Source organism: Calliphora vicina, chromosome 5 (assembly GCF_958450345.1).
Source record: "Calliphora vicina chromosome 5, idCalVici1.1, whole genome shotgun sequence".
Lineage (NCBI taxonomy): Eukaryota > Metazoa > Arthropoda > Insecta > Diptera > Calliphoridae > Calliphora > Calliphora vicina.
In genome coordinates, this window is record NC_088784.1 from 96,681,434 (window position 1) to 96,704,524 (window position 23,091).

At 31.8% G+C, this 23,091-nt stretch overlaps 1 protein-coding gene across 1 annotated transcript in view; it reads left to right on the top strand.

The window, feature by feature from the left end:
- Positions 1–23,091, top strand: part of Ntan1 (N-terminal amidohydrolase 1) — a 66,659-nt gene that overhangs the window by 1,080 nt on the left and 42,488 nt on the right. The window lies entirely within an intron of this gene.

Below are 23,091 nucleotides of genomic sequence, written 5' to 3' on the forward strand. Positions count from 1 at the left end.
AGACCATCCAACCGATTAGCTTCAAACTGGTATCATTTTAAAGGAAATTTTCTGAATATGGTCTTAGACACTTAAAATACTACATTAGGTCCATTCCGTGCTTTCGTAAAGAATATTTTCGAATATTAACATTGAATTTTGGTTTACCGACTTTTTCCGACACTGTATATTAAAATCGAGATCGAGATGAAATATAAAACAGATGTTTTCTAAAGGCCAGCAACGCGGACCGGGTTCAGCTAGTATTCCATAAAATATATTGAAGATGACCACAAGATATCGATTAAACATATATTCTGATTCATGTCCCCAGTGGAATATAAATAAATTAATACACACAGAAAACAGATTCGTGATAGCAACCGAATTTGTTGCCAATCGAATGATTCGGTTGTACATATAGAATTTTTCGGTTCTATCAACTGAAAGTCAGTTGATAAAGAATAATTTCATTTGAAGAAACCAACCAACTTTAAAATTCGATTACTAAGGCAGAATCATTCGATTGGCAACAAATTCGGTTGCTATTACGAATCTGTTTTCTCTGTGTAGGAGAGACAGTCACCTTCAAATTTAAGATTATATTTTTTTTTTTTTTTTGACTAAGAAGATAATTTTGAAAAAAATACAAAGCCTGGCGATACCATGAATTAATCTGAAACCCAATTGATGAGATGCCATCCATCGAAAAGAGAAAATCTATTACCGACGGAAAAGCTTCATTTATTTTATTATTATCTTTTTTTTCAAAAATATTACCTTTTTTTCTCTCTTACGTACATATTCATGTAGATTTTTAATGAAGTTAACATGTGGATGTCTTCAGCGCTTGAGAACTCATGCCCATAATTTTAACAAATAAATGCCTATTTACATGACCTATGTACACAGAGAAAACAGATTCGTTGTCACAACCGAATTTGTCGCCAATCGAATTCTGTCGGTTACATGTACTATCACATAATTCAGTTGTAGTTACTGAATATATTGATAGTCACAACTGCTAATAACAAACTTATTCGGTTGGAATACATTCAAATTTAATATATAATTATTAGGACAGCCCAAGTAAAAAAAAATATTATTTTGTGAAGTTATGTATGTTTTATTAAAGTTTATTAGGGGAACAATTGCAAATAAATGCATATTTATACATGTATGAATACGTAAATACTATTAGAAAATCAAAAAAGCAGCTAAATTTAAAAACTTGGCAGCAAAACATGGATTTTATGGCAGCTTTATGTATATCGGCAAAATGTGGTAATTTTTCAAAACGGCTGATGTATGTAGAATCTTCATGTGGAATTCCTGAAGAGTATTATAAAGCATATCCCAAAAGTCATAAGTTATGTTACCTTCATTTCGGACTTTCATTATCAGGAATTAAGTCAAACTAAGTATATACAATGTAAAACTTTCAAGAATCTACAGTCAGCAAAACGACCTTCCACAATGAATTTATAATCTTGTAAAGTATTGACTCGCCAACAGGTATCTGTAAACAAACAGTTAATATTTCGAAATTTATCGGAAAATGTCTGTAAAAATGTTATGGAAATATTTCAAGAAGGTATTATAATTACAGCTAGAGTTTCTTGATATAGGCAAATGAGGCAATGAAATAATATGTTCAATAAGTGCATAAATGCACATTTCTCTTAACAGTATAACCGTTACCCTTTAATAACGCTGACGAAAATGGAACGCGATGTTTCTAAAGACACCGTTTATGTGCTTCTGCACAAATGCATATGTAAGCACTTAATGATGTAGGTTTTCAAAACGATCCTCGCTTGGATCAAAGTTTATAGAATTCCTGAGGAGAATTTACAAAACTGTTTAAACAATGATTTTTAAGGAATATGTTACAATTTACCATTATTTCGGACATTATTCGTCAGGGAGTAAATCATTCCATTAAGATTTCCATCATCTTTTGTCTGCAATCTACCACAGATTCCACATAATCCATTCCGTTATCAAGCTGAATATCTTTTGAAATACATATCTTTTGAAAAACATACATACACAAAGGCATATTTACCCTATATAGACCTACCGCTACCTTGAGCGAATTCACATTAGTTTCTTTTTTAACTCATTTTAATTTTTTATGTAAACAATTGCAGATTTAAAGTTATTTTTGTTTTAATATTTTATTATTTTTAAAAAAGTCAAACAAATTTACATTATTGGGTTTACGTAATCTTTTGTCGGTTGGGAACATAGAATTCGTAAATTTATTAATAACTACAACTGAAAATATAGTTAAAGCGTAAATTATTTGAATACAAACAAGTTTATGATTGCAAAAACCAATATTTAATACTAAGAGGAGAATTTAATTAGGTTGTGTCTGCCGATTTCGTTGAATTTATTTTAACCAAATACAAATTGATTACAATAACTAATGTTACTATTGTAGTAACCACAATTCCATTATAGCTATGTTTCCGCAGCTGTAAATATGGAAAAACTGTTGAATTTATGAATTTTTAGTTATGAAAATAATATTTTGGTTACTTTTATAAAATTTTCGTAATAGTAACCGTTTTCCAACTAATTTGTTTTCTGTGTGTAGTAAAAATATTTGTTTATTTATATCCGCCGATATTGATTTGAAATAAATGTCAGCTTACTTACCAAAGTTGTCTACTATTTAACTTTATTTCGTAGATATTGACAATATTTTACATTTTCGTATCAAGTATCTAAACAATATGTTTTAAAAACTAACAAATGACCGACCAGTGCCTATTTGTAAAAAAAAAACTGTCCTTCCAAGACCGCTTCCAATTGATTCTGCATAAAGTATTTTTTTGTATCGAGCAATTCTGTTAAGAATATTTAGATATCCTTCGTGGTTTCAAACAAATTAAATTTTAGAAATACTTTTGACACATTTCCTGTTCTTGAGAAGACCTAAAGGCTCGGCGAACAGTTTAGTTGATTATTAACAAGACAATAAAATATTTTTCTGATATAGGGGATATATTGGGGTAGGGCCAATTATGGATTGATCCTCACAAAAGTTGGTAGAAAGATTCAGATTCATATAAAACTTATGTCCAATTTCATCAATTTTTGTCAGAACTTGAAAAGCGACCTAATGGGGCTTGTAGGCCTAGTTGAAGATATACTAAAAGGGTATGCTGTACTTTAGTACCTCTAACGCACACATTTTTAGACCGATTTCAAAATTTTAAACAATTATGGAGAGGCAAAGAATAAAGCTTTGTGTGCATAAAATGTATATTCCAAGAAATTGGGATAGTTTTTATAAAAAGTTTCGCATTTTTTTTATTTTATTTTTTCAACATTTTTCAAATTCGACAGTATGTAGTTATTTTTTATATAGAAAAAAACGAGACATACCTTGTTAACATCGTTTTATATTTGCAAAAGTTATTAAACTTTATTTTTTTATTTTTAGAATAATTTCTGAATTTTAGGATGTTTCTGAATTTTTTTTGACAAAATTTTTAATGTACTCAGCTAGGCCTATAACCCACGCTAGGTCGTTTTCCAAGTTTCTTTTCACTGTAGCACCGTGTAATTAATATGATTTTCTTTGTGTGTTACCTGAAAAACCCATACACATTATTTAAAATAAATAAAAGAAGTACAATTTTTCGAATTAGCCGAATTATATAAAAATTGTCTACTTTTCTACTCAATACCAAAAAAGGGTGGGTCATAAAATCCATTCCTTTTAGAATGAAACACAGGTTTTTGGATAAATAATTATTTTATTTTTCAACATAGTCTCCTTTGAGCTCTATGCACTTTGTCCAACGTTTCTCCAATTTATCCCTTCCAAAAAAAAATAAGATTTGTCGATGGTATTTTTTGTGATATGATTTCATCGTAGGTATTTTTTGTGAGATAATTGAGGTCAAATCTCTTTTCGCCGATACATTTCTTCAGGTATGAAAACAAGAAATAGTCACTCGGGGCTAAATCCGGAGATTAGGGCGGAAGAGAGAGCATTTCGTAGCCTAATTCATAGATTTTTGTCATGGAAACTGCACTTGTATGTACCCTTTTCTGCACCCTATTGTGAGCCAACGCGGCAGCCATCTTGCGGAAAGCTTTCTCACAAACAAGTGATCATTCAAAATTTAAATAACTGAATCATGTAAGATGCATATGGCTTCAGTAAATCACTTTTTTACCATTGAAATTGATGGTGCAGAGTTCCCATAGTATTCATATAGCTTAGCCTTTAGTTGAGTTATGGTTTTTTCCGCAAAAAATATGCTGTATGAGTACACGAAATTCTCAAGGTAGTCTGCTATCAATGGCTGTCAAAAACAAACTAAATGACGCAGTTTGTTTAAATTTTGACAGGTGAAAACTGACAGATGCCTTTTGACAGGAGCAGTGTTGCTTTTTCAGTTAAGAGATAATTAAATCGCGGACTATTGACCCACCCTAGTACTTTCAGAGTTGTATGTATGAGGAAAAAACTTTCAGACAATGACAACAATTTTCTTTTTAATAAACCAGTGATTTATAAAAAGGTATCGAGTACACCAACCAGTTTCAAGTTTCGGTTTTCAAACTTCTCAAATAAGAACAACTCCACCCTAATAAAACAAAATATTTTTCAAAAGATGTATCATGCGTTAAATTAAAGCTAAATGTCTTGGCTATTCAATAATATTGTCTTCATATTTACTTATACAAGATTTTTCAAATTTTTCTCAGAAATTTAGGCAAAATATTTGAAAATTTATTTTTAGTACTGATTACTATAGACTTTATTAGGAGTAAAATTTTGAATACAATATAGACAATTTAACTAAATACGGGATACGTTTAAATCTCATAAATTCATTGGCCGTTTTTGCAAATTTGCAATTATTATACTAAGTGTGACTGAAGTTTTTTGAAAGCAATCCAGTAAAAAAAAATTAGGTTTTGGGAAGATAAAAAGATATGTATGCTTACTGAAAATCAAAATATAAGCGAAGAATTCAAAGGATTTTTTTTATTAATGTAAGCTTACTGTTATCCCTAACAGAGAAGCGTTTGTAAGTGAAATATTTAAATAATTATTGAAATTACTCTTATTTCTTACAAACAGGCATGTTGTATTGCTTCCAGGAATTAGCCATAAATAAATTTTGCCTTCAGTAAGAAGGTTTGTAAGGGGAGTTTAGCTTCTCTCCTTTGTGTTTTCAACAGACAGACGGACATATTTAGACGGTATTTTAATCTTATGAGGACCCAGAATTTATATACAAAATAATGTGTTACAAACGAAGTGACAATATCACTATATCCCCCCATCTTTTTTGATGTTGGGTATAAAAAAAGATGAATATTTAATTTTTACACCAGAATGTAGAAAAAATACATGAAGAGTTTGCTATCGCAATCAGTTCATATTCAGGTCTGAAGAGATTAAGCCAGTATTCAGATTTTTAAGGAGTACTTAAACTGGTGGTATATTTTTTGGCTCGATCATTATCTGGAAAAGCCAAATTCAGTCTACGTGGTCCTTGGTGTATTTGTAATTCACCCATTTATTGTTAATTTTGCCGGAAATAACTAAAATATGAGAATTAAAATCAGTTCTCATTACAATTTGCATTTTTTTTTTTTGTTTCTCAATTTTAATTTCGTATATCTTTACCATTTTTTTTAACGAAACCTATTAAATGTTCACCGCAAAAACTTTAAACGTTCGTAAATTGCATTTTAAATTAAATATAAATCATTGAAATCCTTTGCAAAGCCAAGAAACAACCCACATTCACATGTCAACAACTAAATTTTATAACAATCGTTTGTGTATAAAGAAATTAAAATACCATGAGTTATTTTAAAAATTCTTTACATAGATTAAATTGCTTTGAATTTTCGCATGGGATACAAATACGAAAATTGTATATGACCTAAAAAAAACACACCAAATTTGCACTCACATTAAGTACACTGAAACAATAAATATGAGGCAAGTATTTGTTGACATAAAATTAACATTAAATTACATACATTTAAATCAAGTTACACTAGAAAAGAAAATAAAAGAGTAACGACCACCCATTACCAAGTAATGTATTTATTAGAAATTACCGAAAACATTATTGGTGACAATTGAGGAGCCGCAGAACAAAAGGAACTTTTTCGAATTTTTTTACAAATTTATTTTTTGGTATATTTATAATATTTGGGTTAAATTTTTAAAAAAAAATCAATTTCCCAAAATTTTTAAATTTTCCAAAAAGTACCTTTTGTTCTGCGGCTCCTCAATTTATGTAATTATACCATTTAATACCAAATGATTACTTTTGCTTAACATTTTCAATACAATATTCTAAATACGAGTATCTAATTTGTTTTAGTGTATCAATAATGTGAATGGTTAATTTAGTTAAGAAGATTTTTTGAGTACTTCTTTAAAACAAACTATTTTTTATTTTCTTTTGTTGCTAAAAATTTTGCCAACGAAAAAAAATTAACAGATTTTGAAAATAACTAAAAGTCATCAACAGGGAAAAAATCAACAAGAATAAACAAGAAAATATTTGTAAAGAATTAAGTGTTTAAAGGAGTTAAATCCTTGTGCTAATAATATACGTATTGTAGAACATGAAGGAAATCACGTGTTTCATTAAGTTTTCCAAAAATCTTACTACTAATGAATCATTTGCGAAAAGTTGCCACATAGTCAGGGAGATGGTACCCACCAATATTTCTAGAAAATAATTAAATTTAAATTCAACTTGACTTTAGTTTTTTCTTAATGTTCGCTCGCTTCAAATAAATTCGGTACAGGTACAGATTTCAGCAGCTCATAATATATAGGAGCCTTTTGGTTCCACCAAATACAGAGCATTACCTTAGCGCCATTTATATTTTTCTTTGGAGTAGATTCTGTTTGGCTGTTAATCTTCGGGTTATCGTAATGGATCCATTTTGCATTGAAAAAAATGATTACGTGCAAAAATTATTTTCTTTTATAGCGTTCAAGCATTATTTCGGACATACGAAATCTTCTTTCAACGACTCTCAGCGTCAATTCGTATGGCATCCAATTTCCCTGCTTTTGGATGAATCCTGTTTTGAAATTACAGCTTGAGTAGCACCCAATAATTTTGCAAGCTCTTGTTGAGTTTTACAACAATCTTCATGGTGTAATGCCTTCAATTCTTGGTCATCAACCTTTTTTGGTAGGCTTGGGTTATCTTTGTCTTCCGGGTCAAATCACCATTTCTGAATCATCACAAATCATCTTTCGCACGTTGAAACCGATGGAACACCTTCATTGGTGCTTCAGTGGTACTTCAGTGGTACTTTTTTTAAGAAGTAAAGCAAAACTTCCCGCATATGACGATACGATGGTACAAAATTCGACATTTTCGAAGCAAAAATAAAACGCTGATTTTTACACTAATGATTTCGGGCATGTTCTTGACGATGCGCATTCTGGACGTCCAATTTTGGCACACTTTTTTGAGCATCGCTGGCCGTATGTCACAAATAACATGAATGTTGGCCTGAAAGGCGTCAGTTATTGCTGGTTTATCAGCATAAACCAGTGACTTCATTTCTCGAAATCAAGTTATCGCCGAATTTTGATTTCAGTTAATCGAAATCGACAAAATCGTTGATCATGGTAAGGTAACGATCTCTATTGATCGTAACGTGAGCTCCGGCTTCATTTTTGAAGCCGGCACACCAATCGGTGAATTTTTCTATATGTAATGGAGTCTTTCTTACTCCATATTTATTAACAAACCCGTTTAACCAAAAATTAACCTCATCGTTATGTGCGCCATAAAAATCACGAAGTCGTCTATACGTTACGCGAATCGCTGACTGATTTTCAAAGTAAAATTAGATAGTTTCGTAGCGGAAGACAAAGATCGCCCAGGCCAGCCAAAAAAGTTTGAAGACCAAGTATTGAAGGCAAAATCATTGGGAGCTAATAAAGTTTCCGAGCAGCAGAATTCATTCAAAAGCAGGGAAATTGTGTACCACACGAATTGATGCCGAGAGACCCCGAAATACGATTTTGCATGTCTGAACGCTACAAAAGAAATTTTTGCACCGAATCATTACTTGCGATGAAAAATGGATCCATTAAGATAACCCGAAGCGTAAAAGATCGTAGTTGAAGTCCGGCCAACCAGCCGACTCGACACCAAACCCAAATACCCTTGACGCTATGGGACCAATAGGGTCCTATCTATTATAAGCTACTAAAATCTGGCCAAACCATCACAGAGAACCTGTTCCGAACGAAACTGATTCGTTTGAAGCGAGCATTAGCCGAAAAACGCGCAGAATATGCGGCCACATGTTGCAATACCAGTTAAAAAGTATTTAGAATGAAGTGGTTTGGAAGTTTTGCCTCACCCGCCTTATAGTCTAGACCATTGGTAGGCAAAAAGAGGCATTTAATTTGTGTGCTCTTTTGGGTAAAAAATAAAATATCCACAACAAGAAACTGAATTAATTGTGTGTATTTTTACGCTCTTTTGTTCACATTCGGGTTGTTTGACGAAAATCATCGTAACCTGAACAATATGAACGCCTACCATGGGTCTAGACCTTGCCCCGTCTGACTACTATTTGTTTCGGTACAGAAGAGAGTTTCCGAAATTGGCCTGATTTGTAAAATTTTTAAGTCATACATTCAATATAAGCTGTCTGACCGACTGGTGTAGAATATTTCATATTTTCGAATTATTCGACATGACGTTTTTTCTTAAATTAAATTCTTTTGAAACTCTGTTGTCATCTAACATTTACTAACTAACAAGAAGCGCAACATCAGCAGCAATTTTCATCATTGTTTTTGTAGATTTTTTTCTTTTATTTTGTTGTTGTTATTTTTATGTTGATTGTGTATGTATGTAAAAATGTGTGTTTGTGTGTGGATCTGTGCAGAATGGCAGCATGTTGCGCCTGCGCTTTTGCGTAATTTCTTTATGTCGTTGGTTGTTGTGTTTGTTACTGCTGTTTTATGTTTTTGGGCTGATGTTGTTGCCGTGTTGTTGCTGTTGAGGTTCCTTTTTCGGTTCTTTACTACGTGTTGCACATATGTATCATTGTTGCTCTGTGTTGTCTTACGTTTGTTTCGAGAGCTTCCCCAAACTACCGCAACAAAGAAACCAATAAAAAAAAGTTTCCTTCACTTTATGGATTTGTCAGTAGTGAGTTTTTAATGTGTATTTTTGTGGGTTGTGGTGTTCGTTTCCTTTAATTTTTTTTCCCTGTAATTTTTTCCTCTGTCATTGTCATGTTGTTTTTTTCTTCTCTCTTATATTTGTTGTGCTTCTTGTGTTGTACATAAGTTGGATGGACGGACGGTCGGACAGACAGACTTGAATGCAAATAAAAAAATTTGCTACAATCTCCAAAACATAAAGAAATGTTACTCGTATTTTTTTTTTGTTTATTTGTATTTTTTACTCCTTCTTCTGTTTGTTTCTGGAGAGCACGTTCTGTGGAAAAAATAAACACAAAAATTTGCCATGTTTTATGTTGTATTTGTTAAATGACAAACATTATAAATTATAACAGTGAAGGGCAAAATAATGGGGGTTAAAAATTAACAAAAATAAATGTAATCATTTCATTTTACTTGATCCTTAAACATAAGAAATTTAAAGTAAGTTTATTACAATTTTATTTTGTATATCCCCTTTCCTACGGAACTCAACTTTTGTGATCCACTGTATTATAATTGCATTTTATATTTGCATCATCTTCCTTATGTTTGTGCATTTTTCTTATAGTTTTTTTTTTTGTTTGTAATTTTTCTGCATTTTATATCCTATTGTGAACAAAATGTTTTAATTTTTCAAATATTCCTTTAGATAATCACTTAACATCTATAATGTCATTTATGTGTATATATTTTTATAATTTTTTTCTTCTTTACCACAGACATTATTAAGTCCATAAAAAAGAAAAACATTGTGATTAAAAATCTTTGCATGACTAAATCATTATGGCTACTCATATGCAAAATTAATAATTTTAATCTACTGCAATTAAAAACAATTTATTTAAATTCTATTTTTTTAATTAGAAAATTTAATACACACAGCCTCAAAAGTGAGTAAACACCAGTGAATTTTTTGATTTTTGAAGATCATGAAAATCATTATAGTCCATCTTAAAACTTTCATTCAGCCCAATCTCTGAAAAAAAATCAAATAATTTGTGGTGTTTACTCATTTTTCTGGCTGTTGTGTGTATATCGATTACAAAAAGTTATGATTACGATTTTATTTAGCACTTTTATTTGTTGGTATATCAGACTCAAATTTTACTGAATTCTGAACTACTTCCACCTTGTAAAAACCAGTCCCCTAAATTTCTGCTAAGTTACCGTTACTGAAATAACTGAAATTACAGTTACCGCAAAAATACCTTTACCTTTAAATACTAGGCTTGTCAATTATTCGAGTTTTATTCGAATAAAAGTTGATAATTTTTTTAAATTAAAATTTTCTGGATTATTTAAACGATTAGTTAAAAAAAATATTCGAATAATTTAATTAAACATATTAACAACCAGCAAATGTTTATGAATAATAAATAAAAATACCAAAATTAATAAAATATAGATGTAAATAATACTAATAAATTCGAGTATTTTAATTATATTGGGTTTATGAATTAAAAATGCTGGATTTCTTAAAAAAAAAATTAGCTTTTATTTTGAAACATTTGTACAATATAAATTTATTCAAACTATTGACCATCTGGATTCCGAACCAAAAGAACTGCTAATATTATGTGGCCAAGAACGAATTAAGCCGAATACTCTGTTCTGGAGTGAAGAGAGAGAGAGCGTTCAAAACGGGGCAAAACTTCCCAACCACATCATTCTAAATACTTTTAAACAGATATTGAAATATGTGGTGATATCTGGCCGAATATTCTGGGCGTTTTTCGGCCAATGCTCGCTTCAAACGTATCAGATGCGTTCGGTACAGGTTTTCTGTGATGGTCTGACCAGATTTCAGCAGCTCATAATAGATAGGGAGCTTTTGCTCCCAGCAAATACAGAGTATTACCTTAGCGCCATGGATATTTGGATTCGGCTGGTTGGCCGGGCTTCACATACGATCTGTTACGCTTCGGAATATTGTAATGGATCCATGGCAAGTAATAATTCGGTGCAAAAAAAGTAGTGCATCTCCGTTTAAAATCTAGCACACTTTTGGACACCTTTTTTGTGATCTTCAATTCTCTTTTAACAAGAGCCCAATATCTCTCCACTGGCCTTTGCTGCAGGCAGTTTGGAGGATTTGCCTCTCTTGGTACAAATAACACATTATTGTTCTCGTACCACTCAAGACCTTGCTTACCATAGTGACAGGATGCCAAACTAGGACACATTACTAAGTGGACACATTAAGAAGTCTTATGAATGAAAACGTCCTCTTTTGTAAATATTCCTTGATGTTAATTCGGTTTTTATAGAGTCCTTTGTAACAAATGTTTGGCTTCTTTTGCTGCAACTGCATATTGCTTTCTATACCAAGAAATTTTTGGGAACATTTTCTGCTTTTGGGTCCTAAACCTTTTTAAAACATTCCCTCTATCATCAGCATCATAAAAATATTGACCCGGAAGCTTCGAAAAATGTTCCAGAACATAAGTTACGTCATCCATTATGCAGCAGTTATATTTGTTTATAAAATATGACTTCAATTTCCGTGCTGTCTTTGGCATCTAAATTTTTAGCAGGGTTCCTGTCAGGAAGTTTCTGAGCCTTGTATGTTTTCAAACCTGCATTGACTTTAACTTTTCGTACCAAATAGTCCGGTTGTATTGGGAGCTCTTTTCAAATCGCTTTCTATTTACAGGCTTTAGAAACATCATGAGGACCATTCCTTCTACCTGAACCAGGTTTAATAACATTGGAAACAGTTTGACGGCAGACCTTTGATTGTTTGGCCAACTTTTTGTAGGACCAAGTTGGGTTTGGGATAAACAACAAATGAACATAATTGACATTAAACATAATAACTGACATGCTTTCCAAATTAACTTGATCAAAAAAAAATCAAATAATATTTGTGTTAAAAGTTTTAATGAAAAATGTATGTTAAGGTTTTTTCGATATCAGCCCTTAATATTCAATAACTAAGTGACATATAAGTTATTAAATATAATAACCGCGTTCAACAGATACGCCTTCTATTGTAAATCTCTCATTTTTAATTCATATAAACAATATTTTACGGTAGATCGCCTATGAATACCCCTAATGAAACAAATATGCTTAACGCGGTAACGACAAAATGTTGAATGTTTAACTGTGCAAATGTTTTGATTCGTTCAAAGAAATTACAACGACTTTTAGAATTTTTTGTTTAAATTAAAACAGATTTTCAGTTTTATACTTAAGACAAATCAGGCTTATTGTAGTTTTACATCTACCAACTACTTACTACACCATTTCCAATTGTATTTCATTAATTTTAAATTCAGTTTCAAGCTTTCTAATTTTATTTTAGATTTTTCGATTTTTTAATTCAGAAATTTTCAATTTCTGCAACACAAATAGAAAAATTCTGAAATACAGATTGAAAATATTGAAATACAAATAGAAATGTTTGCAATATAATTGAACTTTGTGAATAAGGAAATTGTAAAATAAGGAAATTGTAAAATATAATTGGAACTCTCTGAAATATGATTGAAACTTCTGAAAAACAATTGAAAATGGTGTAGTTGTATTTTCTGTATATGTTTCTGCTATTTTGGGTTTCTCTTCAAAACATTAAAACCTTAAAAACTTTGTCAGTTGTTTAATTTTTACTACCGTGTATGCACAGTGCGAGCGGTGGTAAAGGAGTACATACGTACTATTTTGCTACGTTTTCTTTTTACACAAAGTTTATCATTAACGACACATCAGCCTTGCAATATTCCTGTTCGTTTTGAAATACACCAGAAACGGGTGGACGAAAGAACAAACGAACGAACAAATGATCTATACACACTGATATTGTGCAAGTTCATTAAACGCATAAATTTCCCACAAAAAGTCACAAACAAAAAAAAAAACAACACAAAAACCCAGTTTAACATTTTAATAATGCCGCCATAGAGTTGAAACTACATTAAACTACTCGTACTATGTCCAACTGTGAGACAAAATCATCTTCTTCAACTGTTGATAAATTCATACACAATCATATATGATTTGTATATTGGATTTTACATTACGCCTGCAATCACAACATAATGTCTCTTCATTATTTCAAATACAGTTCAAATTTCATTTTTTTTTGTTTAAATCTGATTTCTCTACATAATTATGACAAACTTATCTTCTCCATTAAAACAAAGAGTGTAAACAAAAATTTAAAAAAAATGTGTCTTATCGCCTTTCATATTATGTATTTAGGAATGCATGAATCGATGATGAGTCCCTTCTGTTTTCTACATATCATTTCAAATACTCATATTATTTAAATCAGTGTTTCACAACGTGGAGCGTATTTATAAAAAACAATTATATATACCCAAAAATTATCAGTTTATATTGTAGAAAAGTAGAACATTTAAAACCTAAGGACTGAGATCGAAAAAACAAACGTTTTTCATTAAAACCCAAATATAATTTGATTTTTTTTTGATCAAGTTACCTTTGTAAAGCATTTCAGTTATTATGTTTAATGCATAGAGAAACATATAGCGGAAACTAGAAAAAAACTCAAACAAAAAAATTACTCAAAATAATTTTGTTTTTGTTTTCACATAGTTTTTTCTACTAATACATTGTCAACACTTAGGTTTTTGACAACTGAGTTAGGTCTTTGACAGGAGAGTTTCCGCTCTATGTCTATTCTCTATGGTTTAATGTTTCATTTGTTAATTATGTTCATTTGTTGGTAATCTGATTAAAATGAGTGATGAGAATAAAATGCGTACTAAAATTATTAAATATTTTCAACAAAACCCAATTTGGTCCTACAAAAAGTTGGCCAAACAATCCAAGTATGTATTGGGATCTTGTCCGTTGATAAAAAAACCTATTTCAGGTAGAAGGAATGGTCCACATGATGTTTTTAAAGCCAACAAATAGAAAGTATTTTCAAAAGAGCTCCCAACACATCCGGTAGGAAAGCAGGTCCGGTTAGCTCAGTACTCGGACTATTTAATACGAAAAGTTAAAGCCAATACAGGTTTAAAAACATACAAGCCTCAAAAAGTTCTGGCAGGAACTCTGCAGACAATTTAGAAGGGCAAAGACAGAACGCGGAAATTGAAGTCAAATTTTATAAAAAACAAGTAAGAGAGCTATATTCGGCTGTGCCGAATCTTATATACCCTTCACCAAATTATACTTCAAAATAAAAATTTTAAATATTTTTAGGTAAATAAAATTTATTTTATTTCCATTTTTTTTAAATTTTTTTTCGAATTGTTTTTAAAAAAATTTTATAATTTTTTTTTTAATATTTAGCGAAAAAAAAACTTTTGGTGGAAAAAAAATCGGTTTAAAAAATATTTTTTTACGATTTTGTCCCATTGTATGGCCAACTTACTATGGTATTATATACGTCGTTGCAAAGGTCTTTGAAATATCTAGCATTAGATATCCATATTGTCTATATTAATGACTTAGTAATCCAGATATAGGTAAAAAATAGGTCAAAAATCGAGGTTGTCCTGGTTTTTTCCTTATATCTCAGCCATTTGTGGACCGATTTTCTCGATTTTAAGTAGCAACCGAGCCGGAAGAATTCCGATGATATTGATGTATGAATCGTGTATGCAAGTTATTTTGGGGCTTCGGAAAGTCGACAGACAGACGGAAATCGCTTAATCGACTCCGCTATCTATAAGAATCCAGAATATATATACTTTATAGGGTCGGAAAATTATATTGTGGAAATTACAAACGGAATGACAAACTATATATACCCTTCTCACGAAGGTGAAGGGTATAAATATAACTGCTGCATAATGGATGACGAAACGTACGTATGGACAATTTTTCGCAGCTTCCGGATCAATATTTTATGTTGCTAATGCTTGAGGGAATATTGTAGAAAAGTTTAGGACCCAAAAGCAGAAAATTTTCTCAAAAAGTTCTTGGTATGGCAAGCAATATGCAGTTGACGCAAAAGAAGCCAGACATTTCTTACAAAGGCGGATGCTTCCATTCATATTTTTGGCCTGATTTGACATCCTGTCACTATGATCAGCAAGGTCTTGAGTGGTACAAGAGTGTTGTTTGTACCAAGAAAGTTAAATCCTTCAAACTGGCTGGAGATAAGACCAGTGCACAATGGCCGAAAAACCCAAAGTAGCGGCAAAAACTATTTCCCGACAAGCTAGACACTCCAAATTTGGTATGCAGTCTTCTACTGTCAAACTATTCGATTTGAGTAAAAATGGGAGGTCCACGCCCCCTTTTTTGTAGTGGGCCGCCCATAAGGGGGATTTTCGAAAAAAAATTAATGCTTTCTATAAACCTTAGACAAAATTACGAAAGTCATATCAGCTTTTTCGTGGGGCTCCCATATGAACTTACCTTTTGCAAAAGCATCATTAAGTCGTGAGTTTGCAACTATTTGCAAAAAAATTTACATAGCATTAAACCCTAGTTTCCCACGAACAACTACATGTAGGAAACTCCATTAAAGGTTGTTATCCACGGGAGTTCTACTCCACAAAAGACAATAACACTATTCACAAAAAAGATGACCCAGTAAAAACATCAAAATAAGTTCTAAATACAAACATTTACGAAATATCTTTACAACAGTTAAAAATACACACCTCGAGTAATAGGATCCATATTCAAAGATTTATTTTATTGAAAGTAGATTTTGGAAAACGACGATTTATTTAATAAAAAATTATACTGCTTCACAATTAATAAAATGAATTAGAATAAATTTATATATTATCAGCATTTTATGCCTAATTATGGGTTATCAACTGTCATTATTTGTATTTATTTTTTCTTTCCAATATGTTGACAATAGAACGTGATAAAAAAAATTTAAAAAATATGATGTTGGAAAATTTGGAAATTCTGCCATAGTGCAGTGGAGATATATCAGGCTCTTGTTAAAAGAGAATTGAAGGGCACGAAAAAGGTGTCCAAATCCATAAATGTCCTTTTTGAAAGGACTTTTTTCGATTTTCTCGAAAAAGGGGTGAAATTGACCCCTAAAGAGAGGAGATAGGGGGTTAATATCTTCCACAAAAATCATCCCCATAAAATTCCACAATATAACACTGCAATAAGAATTCTCTCAGATATTAACTTACATTTTTTTCAGTTTGTATAATGCTACCTTCGATCAAAAAATTAAAACTTTTAACCCACTGAAAAAAAAAATCCGGACCAACTGGACTACAAGTTTATTCTATCAATTATATTGATAGAATTATATTGTCGCTAGTCTATTCCAAAAATGTAGTTGGACAGTGTAATTTAAGCGATCAAGTTCTGCCCCTGTGGGCTATAAGTGCCGATCACCAAAAAAATGTTTTATTTGTTACTTTCCCTAGAAGTAATTTATAGGGGGTTAATATCTTCCACAAAAATCATCCCCATAAAATTCCACAATATAACACTGCAATAAGAATTCTCTCAGATATTAACTTACATTTTTTTCAGTTTGTATAATGCTACCTTCGATCAAAATATTAAAACTTTTAACCCACTGAAAAAAAAAATCCGGACCAACTGGACTACAAGTTTATTCTATCAATTATATTGATAGAATTATATTGTCGCTAGTCTATTCCAAAAATGTAGTTGGACAGTGTAATTTAAGCGATCAAGTTCTGCCCCTGTGGGCTATAAGTGCCGATCACCAAAAAAATGTTTTATTTGTTACTTTCCCTAGAAGTAATTTTAAAAATATTAAAGGTAAATAATTCGTCGAAAATGAAAACCAGATGTTTGTGGAATGTTAAACAAAATTATTTTATTTTTTTTTTTTAAATTTCGAGTAAAGGTTGGGAATCACTGATTTAATTGGTCTCGTCTATAGCTTCAATATGAATTTGTTATCAGCTTCAAAGCATCACTTTTATTCTTAGAAATTGGAGATGAGATTTTTTTTTCCTTTTTTTTTAAAGAATATTTATTAAGATTTATGTATACATTATTATATTATTTTTAAAATTATCAGTATTTTTGAATTTGTAACAAAACGGTTTTATTATGTTTAGCTTATAAATAAAAAATATTGTATTTGATAGTTTAGTTGCAGTATTATGCAAGTGTTTGTGAATAATAATATTTATGCTAATGCTAACGTATTTAGATTTTTTTTATAATTGAGCCATAATTGTAAATAGTGCTGATAATTATGGAAAATGGTCAATTGTAAATTATTTATTAAAACATACTTTATTAACCCTTTAACGTTCGTAATTATTTATAAACATTATCTCTAATAGTGTTTAAATAATTAGTTTAATCTAGTTGTCTGCACTCATAGCCACCAGGAGCGAAACACGATCGTATAGTCAGATGTATATTTTATAACATAAATGGTTTATTGTCTTGAAACTTAAATTTATTAATTTATCCAGGCTTTTCTTAAAATAAATATGTTCCATATTTTAAAACAATCTATTAAACAATGCATTCAAAATAACAAATCAATTTTCTTTGCAAAATGATGACTGTAATTGTTGCTATTCTCTAACATTAAAGTAATCGAAAACCCTTTAATTTAACATGGATGAATTATTTTTAAAACGTTTTAAGAGAAGACAAGATCAAGTTAAAAAACAAAACAATTCATTCATAAAGTAGTTACAAACAATCAACGACCATAATAATCGTATCTCAATTCAGAAAATTATATTGTTTCGATTATAAGTTTGTGAGTAAAATTTTAAATGAAGACAACACAGACGACAGTATTAAATTATCCAGCGATAAGTTCACGTTTTAATAAAAAATGAATCAGACAAATAAAAAACTACAAAAAAAAAAGATAAAATTATCTGTATGTACTTGGTGCTCATGTGTAATGTAGCAAAAAAATTCAAGCATGCGCCAGCTACAACTATCAACTGTCAGTGATCACAACATGGTCACCAAGCAACCAGCCATCGCATGATCATCCATACATATATATTCAACGATCGATCGATCTATGTGCGTCTGTCTCTCCTCTTCAGTTTTGTGCTGGTAAAATTAGCAGAAGCTTTATAAATGAATGTTGTACTCATGTCGAAGACGACACACAGTCAGTCAGTGACTGGCCAGTTGTAAGGTGCAAGTAATATTTAAGCTTAATTTCCAATATACTCGCTCGTACGTTTATAATGTGATGTTGGCCACCAAATACCTTCTTAAGTGGACGTACAACCGTATCCAACTTATGTATGATCCGATCAAATTGATTGATCGTTAGGGATAATATTATGGATGGTAACGCATTACTGCATGTATGATCAGTAATTTTTTATCGTAATGTCGCTGCTTTTTTATTAAGGATGACTGATTGAAACGGTATTTTAAATTTGTTAGTTGGTTTGCAACACAACACATTGGAAAATTTAAAAAAATGCAGGTTTGACAATATAAATAAGAGGTCTAAATCCAAAAATAAAATTAAGAAATTTGTTTTTAATAACTTATGTCATTTTGAAGTGTACATATCTGTCATTTATTCTCACTTAGTTATTGAACATTGTAGTGTAAATAACAAAGTTTTTTTTTCTTTGAAAATGTTGAATTTTGTATCAAAGAATCATCATAAAGTGCCGAATCATCAAAAGTGCCGCTTAAGCACAACGATTTCTCAGGATTTATGTGATTCAGAGGTGGTGATTTTGACACGGAAGACAAAGATCGCCCAGACCAGCCAAAAAAGTTAGGATTCCAAGAATTGAAGGCATTACTCCATGAAGTAGAGATGCAAAATCATTGGGAGCTACTCAATCAGCAATTTCAAAACGTTTTCTAGCAGCAGGATTCATCCAAAAGCAGGGAAATTGGGTACCATACGAATTGCAGCCGAGAGACCTTGAAAGACGATTTTGCATGTCCGAAATTATGCTTAAATGCTATAAAAGAAAATCATTTTGAACCGAATCATTACTTGCGATGAAAAATGGATTACAATAACCCGAAGCTTAAGAGATCATATGTGAAGCCCGGCCAACCAGCCGAATCGACACCAAAGGCAAATATCCATGGCGCTAAGCAAATTCTCAGTATTTGGTGGGATCAAAAGGCTCATATCTGTTATGAGCTGCTGAAATCTGGCCAGACCATCACAGGGAAGTGGTACACTTGATTCCTTTGAAGCGAGCATTGGCCGAAAAACGCGGCCAGACATGAAACCGTAATATTCCATTATGACAACGCTGGGCCACATGTTGCAATACCTGTTAAAAACTATTTAGAAAGAAGAGGTTGGGAAGTTTTGCCTCACGCGCTTTATAGTACGACTATAATTTGTTTCGATCGATGCAAAACACTATCTCTTACGCTTCACTTCAGAACAGAGTATCCGAAATTGGCTTGATTCGTTCTTGGCCTCAAAAGATAAGAAGTTCTTTTGGCTCGAAATCCATATGTTGCCAGAAAGATTTGAAAAGGTCGATGCAGAACACTTTCTCTGGGATAAGCTTCACTTTAGAACAGAGTATCCGAAATTGGCGTGATTCGTTTTTGGCCTCAAAAGATGAGAAGTTCTTTTGGCTCGGAATCCATATGTTGCGAGAACGATTTGTGCACATCCACTAGGAGACCATAAGCTCCATTGTGATTCCCCTCAAGAGTCATATAAAGAGAAAAGGTTTACCCTTCCAGAAAGAGAAAAGGAAAAGGTAGTCTTTTAGAGATAGCAAAAGGAGAAGCAAGCAAATCCAAATCTACATAGAGAGGAAAAAATTGGTCACGGATTTGACGGAAACTGTAAAGCCAACTTATTCCCCTGATAATTACTGATGTTATTCAATTTACAGCCAATAACACTCCCAAGTGCATCCAAAAATCTGTTACCTAGCCATTTAACTCTATGGCTCTGTAGTCTCGGGCAGTTGCACATAATGTGCTCTGCTGTCTCCAAATCCTCTACATCCCCACACACCCTACAAAAATCATGTGTGCTATTATCCCATTTACCTATTGAGTAGTGACCTAGTAGAATTCTGAGACTACACCTATCCAACCCAATTAGTGTTTTGGTTGCCTTTGCATCCAGTTTTAGCCAAAAGACCTTAAACACTTGACAATCCGTTCTATTATTCCAGGATTGGTTGGTGGAGTCATGGAATCTTTCAAATATAAGCCTGTAGTAGTGACATATCGGATGTCTTACCACAATCCCCCCACTTCCCTAGTACCATGGTCTAGATCAGAATCATGTCTGGCCAGTTCATCTACCACCTCATTACCCTGCATGTTACAGTGCCCTGATACACAACACAATCTGATTGAGTAGTGTACCAACAACTCTTCGAGAGCACTCCTACAGTCTTCCACTAAACCTGAATGTATCAAGTGACATTTCAAAGCCCTAAGACCCCTCAGTAACGTGTGCTTTTATCAACTCTATGGCTTTCCAGATCGCGAAGATCTCTGCCTGGAAGACACTGCACTCGTTAGAGAGTCTATACGATCGTTTAATATCCTTGTAGACCATATAACCTCGGTCCATGTACCAGAGTCTATCAATGATCCTTCAGTAAAAACTGCACCCCCATCGAAAATTAGATCGGATCCAATCCAATTATCCCTAGCTAACAATGACCAATACTTTTGTATTTTTATTTATTGTTAACAAACAAATTATTGGAATTTTGTTTGCTTTTAAATATATTTTGTTAATTTATTCGAATAATATTCTTTATTCGTTATTTGTTCAAATAACGAGGTAATTTTAATAGTAGCTTTTAACCGTTTCATCGTGTTGCATTTATGTGTAGGGATTTATAAGATCAGAATAGCTTCCCTACAGTTTCCCCTGTTCGTATTTACTTTAGCTTAAACTTGTAGAGCACAGCCAAAACTCTGTGTTGCATGGACACTATGACTGACTGACTGCATCATTATCGTCATCAAGTTAAGAGAGTAAAGCTGATACGTGTGGTTTTTGGTGGTGCTGGTGCTGACTTGGTGTTGCATTTTAAACTGTTATGAAAATAAATTGTAGTTACACGCATACGACATGCAATACAACAAGCACAAATCGTTCAAAAATCAATGATCCAAAGAAAAAGATACAGACAGCCATATAACGTTGAGCATTTCCTCAAAATCTGAAAAAGGAACTTTAAAATTTTTAAAAATATGTTGAAAAAACTAGATACGTGATGTTTAGGTTTTTTTTTCAACAAATCTTAAGAAAATATCATTATCATTCAAGGCATATTGTGCTTAGGTTTTAGGCTTTAGATGCCAAGCTGATGTTTGGCTGTGTATAGTGGCTGCAAAGGAATCTTTGTCAGCCCACAAAGAAATATTCCTATACTTCTTTGCAAAACTTTGGTTTACAGTTTGTGTGTGATGTGGTAGTGTGTTGTCTATAGCATCATTAATTATATGGGCAATTTTTTGGTGAAGCAAAAAAGACGTTGAATTGTTTGAATGTGTAATATAAATTGAGTTAATTCATTATTGCATCTATCGCGCTCTGTACAGCAAGACATCTGTATAGACAATATGAAATTTAATATAATGGAGAATCGTTGGAACTGAATTCAGAAGGCTTGTATTTCTTTTGGATGTGGAAATGAAAAAAAATCAGTAACACATATCTGTTCAGAAGAAAAAGATCGCCCAGGCCAGCCAAAAAAGTTTGAATACCAAAAATTGGAATAATTACTTCATGAAGATTTTGTCAAATCTTGCAAAATAATTTTGAGCTACTCAGACCTTTTTGTATGTATGAAATGCTGCTTCATCGCTATAAAAGGAAATCATTTTTCCACCGAATCATTACTTGCGATAAAAAATGGATTCATTACGATAACTCGAAGCGTAAGAGATCGTATGTGAAGCCCGGCTAAACAGCCGAATCGACATCAAAGTCAAACATCCATTGCGCTAAGGTAATGCTCTGTATTTGGTTCTATCTGTTCTATTTGTTTCGATCGATACACAACGTTCTGTGGGATACGCTTCGCTTCAGAACTGAGTATCCGAATTTGGCTTGATTCGTTCTTGGTGGCGCGAATTCGTCCAAAAAATTAAATAAAAACAAGAGAACTATGTTCGGCTGTGCCTAATCTTATATACCCTTCACCAAATTATACTTCAAAATACAAATTTTAGGTATTTTTAGGTTAACCAAAAATTTTTTTTTTAATTTTTTTAAAAAAAAAATTCGAATTATTTTAATTTTTTGGTGAAAAAAAAATTCGGGTTAAAAAATATTTTTTCGATTTTGACCCATTGTAGGTCCAACTTACTATGGTCTTATATACATCGTTGCAAAGGTCTTTAAAATATCTATCATTAGATATCCATATTGTCTATATTAATGACTTAGTAATCCAGTTATAGGTCAAAAATAGGTCAATAATCGAGATTGTCGTGGTTTTTTCCTCATATCTCAGCCATTTGTGGACCGATTTTGCTGATTGTAAATAGGAAACTTCTCGAAAGCATGTCTGACAGAATTATTGAAGATTTGGATCCCGAAGATATCAACAGACAGACATACGGACATGGCTTAATCGACTCCGCTATCTATAAGCATCCAGAATATATATACTTATATATACCCTTCTCACAAAGGTGAAGGGTATACAAATTTCTATGGAAAAATATTTTCAGACAAATTCTCCAAAATTTTTGATTTTTCTCATAGATTTGTTATTGTTTAGATTGAAATTTGTTTTAGAGTAATTTAAATTAAAATATCAATTTAAGAAAGCCAATTTTAAGATCAATAAAATAAAATAAAAAATTCTTTAAGATATTTTTTCAAATAATTGAAGTATAATTTTGAAATCAAGATATAGTTACGTTAAAATTCCACATTTTCCACAAAATCATGTAATTATTAGCCACAACTGGACAATAATGTGAATGATTTCACCAACTAAAGTGTTGTGGTAGCAATCGTGTAAATGATTACATAGACTAAAATATTAATAAATTAT